The sequence below is a fragment of the Tympanuchus pallidicinctus genome, unplaced genomic scaffold (assembly GCF_026119805.1).
Source record: "Tympanuchus pallidicinctus isolate F22 unplaced genomic scaffold, pur_lepc_1.0 scaffold6, whole genome shotgun sequence".
In the NCBI taxonomy this organism is placed as follows: domain Eukaryota; kingdom Metazoa; phylum Chordata; class Aves; order Galliformes; family Phasianidae; genus Tympanuchus; species Tympanuchus pallidicinctus.
Genome location: NW_026294780.1, coordinates 2,421,309 through 2,432,012, shown reverse-complemented (window position 1 = coordinate 2,432,012; position 10,704 = coordinate 2,421,309). Strand labels below are relative to the sequence as shown.

At 39.3% G+C, this 10,704-nt stretch overlaps 1 long non-coding RNA gene across 1 annotated transcript; it reads right to left on the bottom strand.

Moving 5' to 3' along the window:
- Positions 1–825: 825 nt before the first annotated feature.
- On the bottom strand, positions 826–6,462 carry LOC128071796 (uncharacterized). The gene is made up of 3 exons (XR_008202012.1): positions 6,397–6,462; positions 6,159–6,312; positions 826–1,020 (listed from the first exon to the last, which is right to left on the bottom strand). It is a non-coding gene; the product is annotated as an uncharacterized LOC128071796 (long non-coding RNA).
- Positions 6,463–10,704: the final 4,242 nt, after the last annotated feature.

The following is a 10,704-nucleotide window of genomic DNA, read 5'->3' as shown; positions in this document are numbered from 1 at the left end:
GCTCTTTCATATATTGAGAGGAAGATAGCAAGAAAGCAGTGACAGTGGTCTTTTCTGACAGTGTTCAGAAAAGACCACAGCAACTCTGTAAGAGGTAGTTTAGAGAGCAGCTTGCATACTCCAATGATTTCTTGCTTGTAGCACCGGTATCTGCAGGCACATTTGGCATCTTGCCTGAAGACTCACAGCTCAGAGAGATCCCAGCAGGAGCTGTGTGGCCCAAGTTCATCCTCTGGATGAGGGGAAGTTTTCTGGACAGAGCACTGTACATGTTTCAGCATACTGGAGATATTTAGCAGCGCAACTGCATATTTAACATGGGCTGTAAGAGACACAGATGCTCACCTGCTGTAAAATGTGTGCAGTCTTTAGGCTGAGAATGATGATACCACCAATCACACATACACAATCTGCAGATTGGAACAAACATGTCACGGAGAGGAACTCATCATTTCAATTTCCAAGAGAGCCAAGGGATTCAGAGTTGGTTTTACTTTGCTTTTTTTTTCATTTCTGAGAGCCAAAAAGGTTGCTCAGGGAAAGGAATGGGTGGCAGGCAGCTCTGGCTCTTGGCCGTTGCTGGCTAAGCACACTGCAGGAGAAGCAGTGACTGTTTTCCAGAGAAAAAACACTCTTGCAGCCCTCTGCCATGTTCTTGCCTTTTCCTTGATTGCAGATTGCATGGTTTCTGGCTTATTCTCCCCTGTTTTAAACAGCCACCTAAGAATGAAAGAAAAGCTCACCTGAAATACCCTGCTACATGAACCTTTATGTCGAAAATCTGTATTAATTCAGAGTTACTTACCTAGCAAAGAGACTGCATTTTCTGTAAGGAAAACCCTTCTCTCATGGAATTTCCTTTCCTTTCTTGGCCACAGTCAGCACTTCCAATGAAAGTGGCCTTTTGTGATGGAGCTCAGCTGTTTTTCATTGAACAATAAAATATTTCCAGTTAGCATAGTTATTGTTTGAATTTCTTCTACTCTTTTCATGATGTTGCTGGTTGCATTATTTATAGCCCTGTGGAAACAAAGAGATAGAATCCTCCTTTCTCAGTATGTCTCTCACACACATGCTAGGAACCAGCTTCCTAATTACTGAGTAAGGCTACTGCTAATGACAACATAATCAAAATGTAGAAATTCATTTTTCAAATGCATGAAAAAACACCATCTGCAGGCATCTTTTAAGTGAGACATTAAAAGCCTGACTCCGTCTGTTCTGTGGACATTAAAAATGTGTAAAAATGAGGGTTTTCCCTGGTGTGTTTGTCCAAAATCCCCCTTCTTCCCACAATTGCTCAGTCTGTTCAATTCAAATTATTCATAATATTACATCTAATTTTTCCTTCTTTAACTTCATGTCATTACTTCTCATCACATTCCTTCTCAGCTCTTAACTCTTTCCATATCTGAAACTCATTTAATTATGATTCAGTCAAGCTTGGTATGTTCAGTTCTTTGTTCACTATTTTTGCCAGTTTCCTCTCTCAGATTCCATTCTGATAATGTATTTTTGGCTACAGGATGCTCAGAGCATAATGAAATAGTTCCTGTCTCATCATACATGGAAAGGGACTCTCACTTCTCCCTCATATCTATATAGCCTAAAGGTAGTTCTCATCACTTCTTTTGCCATACTACATAACAAATAAATGAGAGGTAAAGTCGTGTCTAGTTCGCTATATATTATCACCTCTAGATTTCTCTGTTATCTTCAGTTTCAAGGCTGCACCCTGACCTTTCCCTTCATCTGAACTTTTCCCATCTGAACTCATTCACTTTTTGTATATGTGCTTACATTTTATCTTAAGAAGCCCTTGATCTATTTCCAGCCTGTATATTTTCTCCCAAGGCCTTTATTAGTAGCAATTTTCTTTGGGAACCAGTTGTATTTTAACATTTTTTTTTTTTCTCACTGGTATTTTTAGTTCTCACAAATTAGTATAATCTGCAAATTTCGTTAGTAAATTTCTAAGACCAAGCCATCTGCCCATATTTCCCACTGGTTATTTTGTTATTGCCTAAAGCTTAGTGAACATTCAGTCACAGAACCATAGAATCACTAAGGTTGAAAAAGATTTCTATCATCTAGTTCTACCACCAACCCATCACACCATGCCCACTAACCACGTCCCTCAGTGCTACATCTACTTGTTGCTCAAACACATCCAGGGACAGTGACTCCATCACCATTCTCCTGGGCAGCCTGTTCCAGTGTGTCCGGAAATAACTTTTTTAATACTCAACCTGGAACACCTCCAGTGATACTGATGGTCCCAAGAGCTGTGCCAAGTGACATGGTACAGCTCCTGCATGACTGCAGCTCGGTTATATGCCTTGCACTGCAGTTCTGAGTAGGATAATTGAGAGGAAGAGTCAGGTCCTTGGTAAGAATAAGAGAAGTGTTTAGCTAAGCAGCAGCATCAAGAGTTCCAGGCTGCCCTGGCAATGAAAGCAATGCAACACAAGTACATTTTATTAACAGAAATGCCTACAGGGATAATTCTGCAGCTACCAAAACTCTGAGCAGCCCGTTTCAGTGCTTCTCTTTTAATGGCACGAAATTTCTCTCTCATTAGAAATGCTTTCCAACCCTTTCAGACTACAGATTGAATTTAGGAAGAATTTTGCACAACACACTCAAAAAATTTCTCTGTCCGGTGGTGAACGTTCCATAATCAAAAAGAAAAACAAGTAGAGACTTTTTTGCTCATGTACAAAAACTACTTTTTCCATGCAGTGCTTTGGCTTCCAACCAGCATACCAACAACTACTGAAATTCTGGATTCTATTTGTTTTAACTGCAACTATAAATACGCCATACCCCAGAAAATACAAATAGTCTATAATCTAGTAACTAATATGTTAAGGTATCCTTATTAATGAATGTCTTTTTTAATAGCTGCAATTAATTATTCTGATGGCAACATGCTTTCCCACCTCCTGTAAATTAGGACGTTTCATCCCTAATGGCTTGGAGCTGCCAGTAAGAGATTAGCACTCCTGAGCTCAGGAACTGCCTTCAGGCTGCAGTTCCAGCCACAAGAGAGGAAGAAAAAAAACCACCCCTCCTGTACCTGGGCTCAGTGAACCACAAGGCATAGAATAATTCCCTGAAAAAGACAGGGAGGTCTATATTTTCTGACACATGAACATCAGCACGAACATCTCCTACCTCCCTTGGGGAAAAAAACCCTGGTTTCTGTTTGTGTAGCAACTTATGACAAAAATAATACCTCGCTGAACTTTTAAAGATGGCAGTATCATCCAATAAGCATTGTTATGAGTTTGCAATATTTTTTTAGATCTACTAAATTCTATTAAGTCATGGTTGTAAAACCTGCTAAAACTTTCTTAGTAAGGCAGATGCATATGGAAAAAAAAAATGCAAGGCTATAATATATAACAAATATCTCCCACATTCTGACAGATATTTCTACCATAATTTGTGTATTGAACATCCTTGGAAAAACAGATGGAAAATTGAAAGCTGTTAAATTAAAATTGAAAGCCTCTCAAGATGAGAGGAACAGAGATGCTGGCTCTTCTTCTCCTTATGTCACCTCTGCCTCTCCAGGAATCTCTGTGGTGACAAAGAATCCCCTACTAAAGGCCCTTCAGTACAGCCCCAATCTTCTACCTCCACCTCTGCCAAGTGGGTCAGGTTCACATCATGATGAGAGAGCAGAGTTCACCAAGTTTGCCAGCAGCAGCAGAAATCATATCTGGGACAAACTCCCAGATCACCAGAGGGAAATAACTTCTTATGTGGGAGATGTGTTTACATTGAATGATAAGGGACAGAGAGCAAAAAGGAATATCTACTTCTGTTTAGTGAAAGGACAGCTCCTTTAAATGCAAGTCAGAGAAAAAAAAGAAAAAAAAAGAAAAAGGTATATTTGTTCGTAAGTAAGTCCAACCCTGCATCCATAAGCTATTTAAGGTCACTACAGAACCCAAGGTCATGTGGGAAACCTATATCAAATGAGAACTCATGATCAGTATCAGAATAGATTTTCACACCAAGCTTGCGTGACAGCTGTGGTAATATCTATGCCACTTATCAAAAGAAGCCACCTAAGAACTAGAAAAGATACTACACTGAGTGGCAGTCATGAGAAACCAGTGAAAGCAGCCTTTCCATGGGTTTGTGTCAGGTAGGTGAGGACATGCTTTCAATTGCGAAGTTCTTCTCCCAAAGTTCAGAAAGCACCCTTCCAGCAGACATCACATTATCTGATGACTTGTTAACAGTTCAGGCTGTAGCTTTTTCTGTCAGGAGAATGGTAGGCATTCCCTAATCTGTCCAGCTACCTATCTACCACCTATCTAGTAGGTGATCCTAAGCGGGGTAGAAGCAGCCCACAGCACAGACATTTCAATGCATTTGCATAGGTAAATGAAAAATGGAGTAGTGGGTTGAGGGGACTAGAATATGTTTTCAGAATATTTCCTTTCCTCAACCTTAAAGGAAATTGTACATAAAAAGGGAATCATGGAAATTAATATCATGTTTGCCTCTCATATTTTCTCCTGTCCCACTGGCACCGGCATATATTATTCAGCAAGTTTCTAAATATTTGTACATTCTCTATCTTATTTGTTATAGAGAAGAAAGGTAGTTAATAGATTTTAGGCTTCGGATGTCAAAAAATTAAAAATAGCTTTTCAAAATACTATGGCTTTCACATCAGGCTTCATTGTGCTGACCCACACAGGCAGAAAATATCATCTCTGGATGAGCAGCAACATCTCCAGTTAACAGCAGCAATCTCCAGTTAACACAGGATGAAGTAGCCACTTCTTAACCATGTCTTCTAAACAACTTCCACGACAGTTATGTGCCAAAAGTACTGTAAATTACATGAGTTTTTCCTCTTCTAAACAAAAATCATATTATCCAAACATGGTTTTGTAGTTAGCTTAAGCCAATCCAAAGTCCTACTAAGGGGAAAGAGCTTCTCACTCTTCTCCTAAACCTAAGCTACAGGGCAGCAGTACAAGCATCATCATTCTCATGGTGTTGTGCCATGATCCACAGCAGCTCAGATCCAGCTAAGAATCAAATCCAAAATCTATTCTCCCACCCAATTTTTTCATCTAGATCAAGTCAAATTTGCTGTCTGCATCTTCATGCAATCAGGTAAACACTTGTATCCAAACAAACAAGAGCATGGGGACAAGAAGGAGAAAATAGGGGGTATTACTCCGCTTGGCAATACCACCTTTGACTGGCTAAACCCAAATTCTTGTTGGCAAGTTTATTAACTTAAGATGAGACCTAAGTGACTATTCAGCACTGAATAGGCTGAATTCTAACTTCATCCCAATTTTTGCCTTTCTCACTCTTCTATACTGTGGCTACGATCCTCCAGTTCCTGTGACTGAATCACTGCTATATGCACAGAACAGTAATTCCCATGAATGTATCTGATTCCAGTACAGAGATAAGAGGAGCAGTTAATTGATTTTGTTTACCAGGCCACTTTTGAAGTGGTTAGTGGGAATTTCCATTTTCCTTCTTCGTATTCCCATAGAAGAACAAAGAACAATCAAAAGTCTACATTCAAAAAGACTACAATTATCAAAGCTAGTTTCAGAAAAAAAAAACTGCCTTGGTGGTGTTCAGTGACTTTTAGTTGGTTCATACTGAGTCTATCCATCCTAATAAAAAAAATAAAAAAAATAAAAAGGTAGTTTTTATTATAGGCTGCCTAAAATAATTTGACTACTTTGGGCCAACCTGGGAGTTAGGTTGGAAGAGCAGCTGAAAGGCAGCCCAGGGCTGAAGCTACACTGCCCAAATTAAAATCCACACTGCAAGACTGTCCACACTGTTCTACCCTGTGGTTGGAACTTACTTCTTCTGTTGTATTTTAGTGTAAATAAGATATACTCCCTGCAGGCAGCCCTTGTCCTAGACTGTATCATATGAAAGACTTTATATCTCTTACTATAATTTGACCTCTCTTAATATGATTTTCCACTTGAAAGTCTTAATTTTAGATCCCTTTTCATCTTTATCTTGTATGAACTACATTGGCCCATTGAGATAGAGATAAAACTGTAAAACATACTTGTTTTTAAAATTTTATTGTTTAAGCAACTAAGATGGGAAGGAAAAAAAAAAAAGTGATAGAAATTGTACACAGGTACCTGCTTTCTTTGCACACCCATGTTTAGCTGATAGGAATCTGCAATGTCCTGCTGTAGCAGCAGGGTAGCACAAGGCAGAGGTTAAGTAGCCACCAGCATCTGTTCCAGTCTTTGGTAGGCTCTGCACATTCTGGTGGGAAGAGCATGTTCCCTCCTGGTTAAAACAAACACATGAAGCCATCAGCCAGAAGCATTCAGGTGACTTTTCACCAGCAGGCTGACACTCCTGTAGCATTACCAGCACAACAGAACATTCATCAGAACAGTGAAACGTTCTAATTTCAGGATGTCAGTAATAACGCATATAGGACTTTCACTGCTCTTGAAGGACGACCAAAGCTTTCATATGTCTCATTCCCACAGTGTCTAAGAGGCACTCAAACCAAGAGGAGATGTCATGTTTTGATGATTAATTCTCACTATTGAAGCTGAAGGAATACTCTCAGAAGGATTGTGATTATTTGCTGTAACTCAGTTTTGCTCAGTGCTTTGCCTAGAACTGGGAGAAACACATAGGCAGGCACTTAATGTTTGTGATAACCAGACACCAATGCAACATTTCCTGGAAAAGATTATTTTTGTGTGGGTAGAAATTTGGATTTGTACATGCACATTTACTGCTTACAATACTGACTGAAAGGAGAATAAGCAGAAACATTTGCTTAGATGACGAAACGTCAAATTTTCCAGAAACTGTTCAGCACAGTCTTAGAAAAAAAAGGCAACTTTGTATGACTAGATACAGATATTTACTAAATCTATTTTCAGGCTAGGAGATACAGCGAATGCAATCAATCTCCATAGATTGGAGGGCTTTTACCTTATTCCTGTAGAACTCACCTGCACTTGGTCAGATTAATCACATCTTAAACTCAGTTGATCATGCTAACCAGATTTCCCAACTGTCAGACAGTTAGATAATTAGCTCAGATGCAGACACATACAATTAAAGTTTGCAAGATGAATATTTATGTTTTCAATTATTTTCAAACTTGAACTGCCAAAGTGCTTTCTTATCTTTTAGGGTCATTTATTCTGTTTTTGTTTTTCTTGCTGTAACACTACTTGAAAGAAGACTTTCTAAAATGCTCTCCTCTGAGGCTTTCCTAGTTCAGCATCATACACATTTGGCCATTCAAGACAGAGTATGGGAAAGACTACACAGGAGTTCAGTAATTTACTCCTAATGCCAAGGTTAAATACCCCTTCAGACCAAAAGAAACCTCTGTTATGCTTTGAGAAAGGCTGTAAAGAGAATATGAATTGCAATGCACACAGTTCAAAGAGAGCACAATTCTGTTCCATCACAAATTATACTGTTCTTTGGATTTCTTTGGTCCTACAAAAGAGACTACATATTACAATCAATCTGCAGTGCCCATCTTCACTTAGTGAAGCTAAAATCTACCTTCAGGCTCAGCAAAATGGATAAGGAGACACTCCTACAGTTTAAAGACATGAAGTCAATAAAGACAGAAAAGAGAATGGGAAAAGAAATAAAACTGCACAAGAAAAGTATAACAGTAATAATGTAGGAATGCCGCACAGGCAGATGGCTTGAAAATGAAAATCCAGAATTAGGATTAGTTAGTTTTGCCAGATACTTCAGGGGCATCAATGCATTTCATTATTTATTGTTTAATGTTTATCATTCTAACAATCTTACTTTGGAGTAGGCACAACCTTTTATCGATTATCTGTGGAGAATCTAGCACCTGGGAGCAATTAGGATGAGGCTTATGATTTTGGGTGCAATGTAAACCTTAAATAGTGATAGCTTAAAACTTGAAATTCTGCACTGGCAGTTCCAAGGCAGCTCATCAGAGCCCTACGGGAACTGTCCGGGCACATGGCCCATCCTCCTGCTTACCCGTCTGCTTCCTCAGATGAGTCTATTAAACAAGATGAGATGGACCATTAAGTGAGTGCTCAGTAATTTAACAGCTCTACCCAGCAAGGTTACTTACAGAGTCTGATTCACTTCATATATTTTAAAGATGGATTAGGTATTTTGATTTTGTTTTCTCTGTGTGATTTTATCAAACCACAGGGTTCCTACTGCAACTGTTCTTTAAAGATTTATTCTTGCTGGCTTTAAATGCTCCTCTGTAGCGTTGCCCCAGTGTATTCCAACCACCCCCATGTTCTGGGAGAAAAGAATTCTGCAAGATATTTTATTTTCCTGAGTTAATTTAATGGGCAGCATCATTTGTTTCTCTTAAAGTATTCTTATACAGTCTGACATTTGCAAGAAGATCAAGAAATTCACATGACAAATGGAGGTCAACCCATTAGAAATGGAGCCCAATTATCCACTAGACTAAATGGCTAAATCTAAATCAAAGAAATTGCATGGGGGGTAATTTCAAATCCTTCTGAAAACTTTTCACACTAATTGTAGACAGAGTGTTAGATGAAACTAAAATTGGTTGGTCTGAAATTTAGCTCCCAGAATTTGTCAAAACAAAAAAAGCGATCTATTTATTCAAGGCAGAACTCGAATTTACTCAACTGTGAGTACATTATAAAAACTATTTCTAGAGTCAGCCTTAAGAACAGAAAGCTCTGAATTTCTCAGACTCATCTTCCCCAGACAGATCTGAAGTTGCAGCCAAATTCAGAATTATACCTTCAGTCAACTCGAGCCACTGTTTCTCAGTGACTATTGCCCACCTTATTTGGACTCTCTTAAATGAAGATGAAGCCAGAAATGACTCTTCGTTAAATGGCTCATACTGCTAACATGTTTAAATTTAAAAATATCATAGTCATGGAATGACTTGGGTTGGAAGGAACCTCAAGAACCATCAAATTCCAGTCCCCCCACTGCAGGCAGGGCCGCCAACCTCCACATTTAATACTAGACCAGGCTGCCCAGGGCCCCATCCAATCTGGCCTTGAACACCTCTACGGATGGGGCATCCACAGCCTCTCTGGGCAGCCTGTTCCAGCACCTCAGCACACTCAAAGTAAAGAACTTCCCCCTGACATCCAACCTTAATTTTCCCTCCTTCAACTTAAAACCATTTCTCCTTGTCCTGCTACTATCTACCCTTTCAAAGAGTTGACTCCCCTTCTGTTTATAGGCTCCCTTTAGGTACCGAAAGTCTGCAGTGCTTGCAGGATTGCTCTGCACATTTGCATTATCACCAATATATTGAAAATAAGCCAATTATTTTTTGAAATAACTTAAAGGTTTATCTAACTCTTGTCAGCTTTAAGCTGATAAAAGAGGGAGATAGAGGAAGAAAGTTCCCTGGAGTTCAAAACAAAGTTCCAAGAGGCATCTTTCATCTAGGAGATGAGGCAGGAGGAAGTTTCACCTAAGCAGAGGCAAAAGTTTGATTTTCCCATCCATTTTTGACAGTCAAAGCCACAGAAGGAGGAACTTTCTGAAACTGAATACATTACATTCATAACAGAGAAGACACATTCACGTATTCTCATTCCTCATTTCATGGCTAAGTACAGCTTCTTTCCAGAGTTGTCTTTAGCTTTAAAAAAACTGCACACACTCCTGAAAAAGCTATGTGCATTTTGACCATGTCCACTCAATAACTAAAAGCTGTTCCCATCCTTGTTATAGCAAGCATATCTCTAACAATAGTTATTTGATCAATCTCCTTTCTTTGTCACTTTTGCTTCCTTTCTCACCAGCCACAGGTACATTTCTCTATACCACATCTTACAGCACTGACAGCCTTACATCTGTAAAAATGAAGTCTACCTGCAAGACTCTGTTGCTTGTCCTGCTTCAGAAGCAGCACCACTAATTACCTGGGTCTGATTTATCACCTGCTTCTGTTCTGTGCCTGCCCATAGCTCCCAGCTAGTAGGAGGGGAGAGGAATAGGGACAAGAAATGTTGAAGTACTGCTGAGGCTACAAAACACTGCTCCCACAAACACCTCGCGAACCAATACGAACAGGGCTTGTGTGGGGAATAAAACATTAGGAGAAGCCAAATTGCTGTATACATACCAACCTATAAATCTTGGCAAAGAATTTTTCGCAGTTCCAGGAATGCATGTAAATAAATGCAGCTGTACAGTAAAACCGTACCCTACTGGGAGGGAAAAAATTTATCCACGCGGGGGAAAACCAAAATATGTAACTCTATCTTTACAGTATAGTACCTGCTTTATAGCAAGACTTCTGCAGAGATTTGTTTCTTGTCCTCACCAAGGGACTGCAGGAGGTTTGCCGCTGTGAAAGGCTTCCCCTGGCGCTGAGCTTCCAGCTGTTCTGTGGGTGAGGGGAATGTGCTCAGAAGAACTGAATGAAGACATTTAGTGCCCTTCAGTTCCTTTCTTCTTTTCTTCTGTGGAATGGCTCAAAGTGAAAATAAGCCGACTTTGGGTAGAAACAGTGAAATATTATCGTTCATCCAAGATGCGATTTGTTAAGTGAATCAGAAATCACGTTTTCTTTAGGAGCAAACTAACAGCCAGAATAACACTACTAACTATTATTTATTTTTTGTTTCAATATGACCTAGTTTATTATTGATTTTTTTTCAGCATTGAAACCTTGATTGGTTTGGTTCT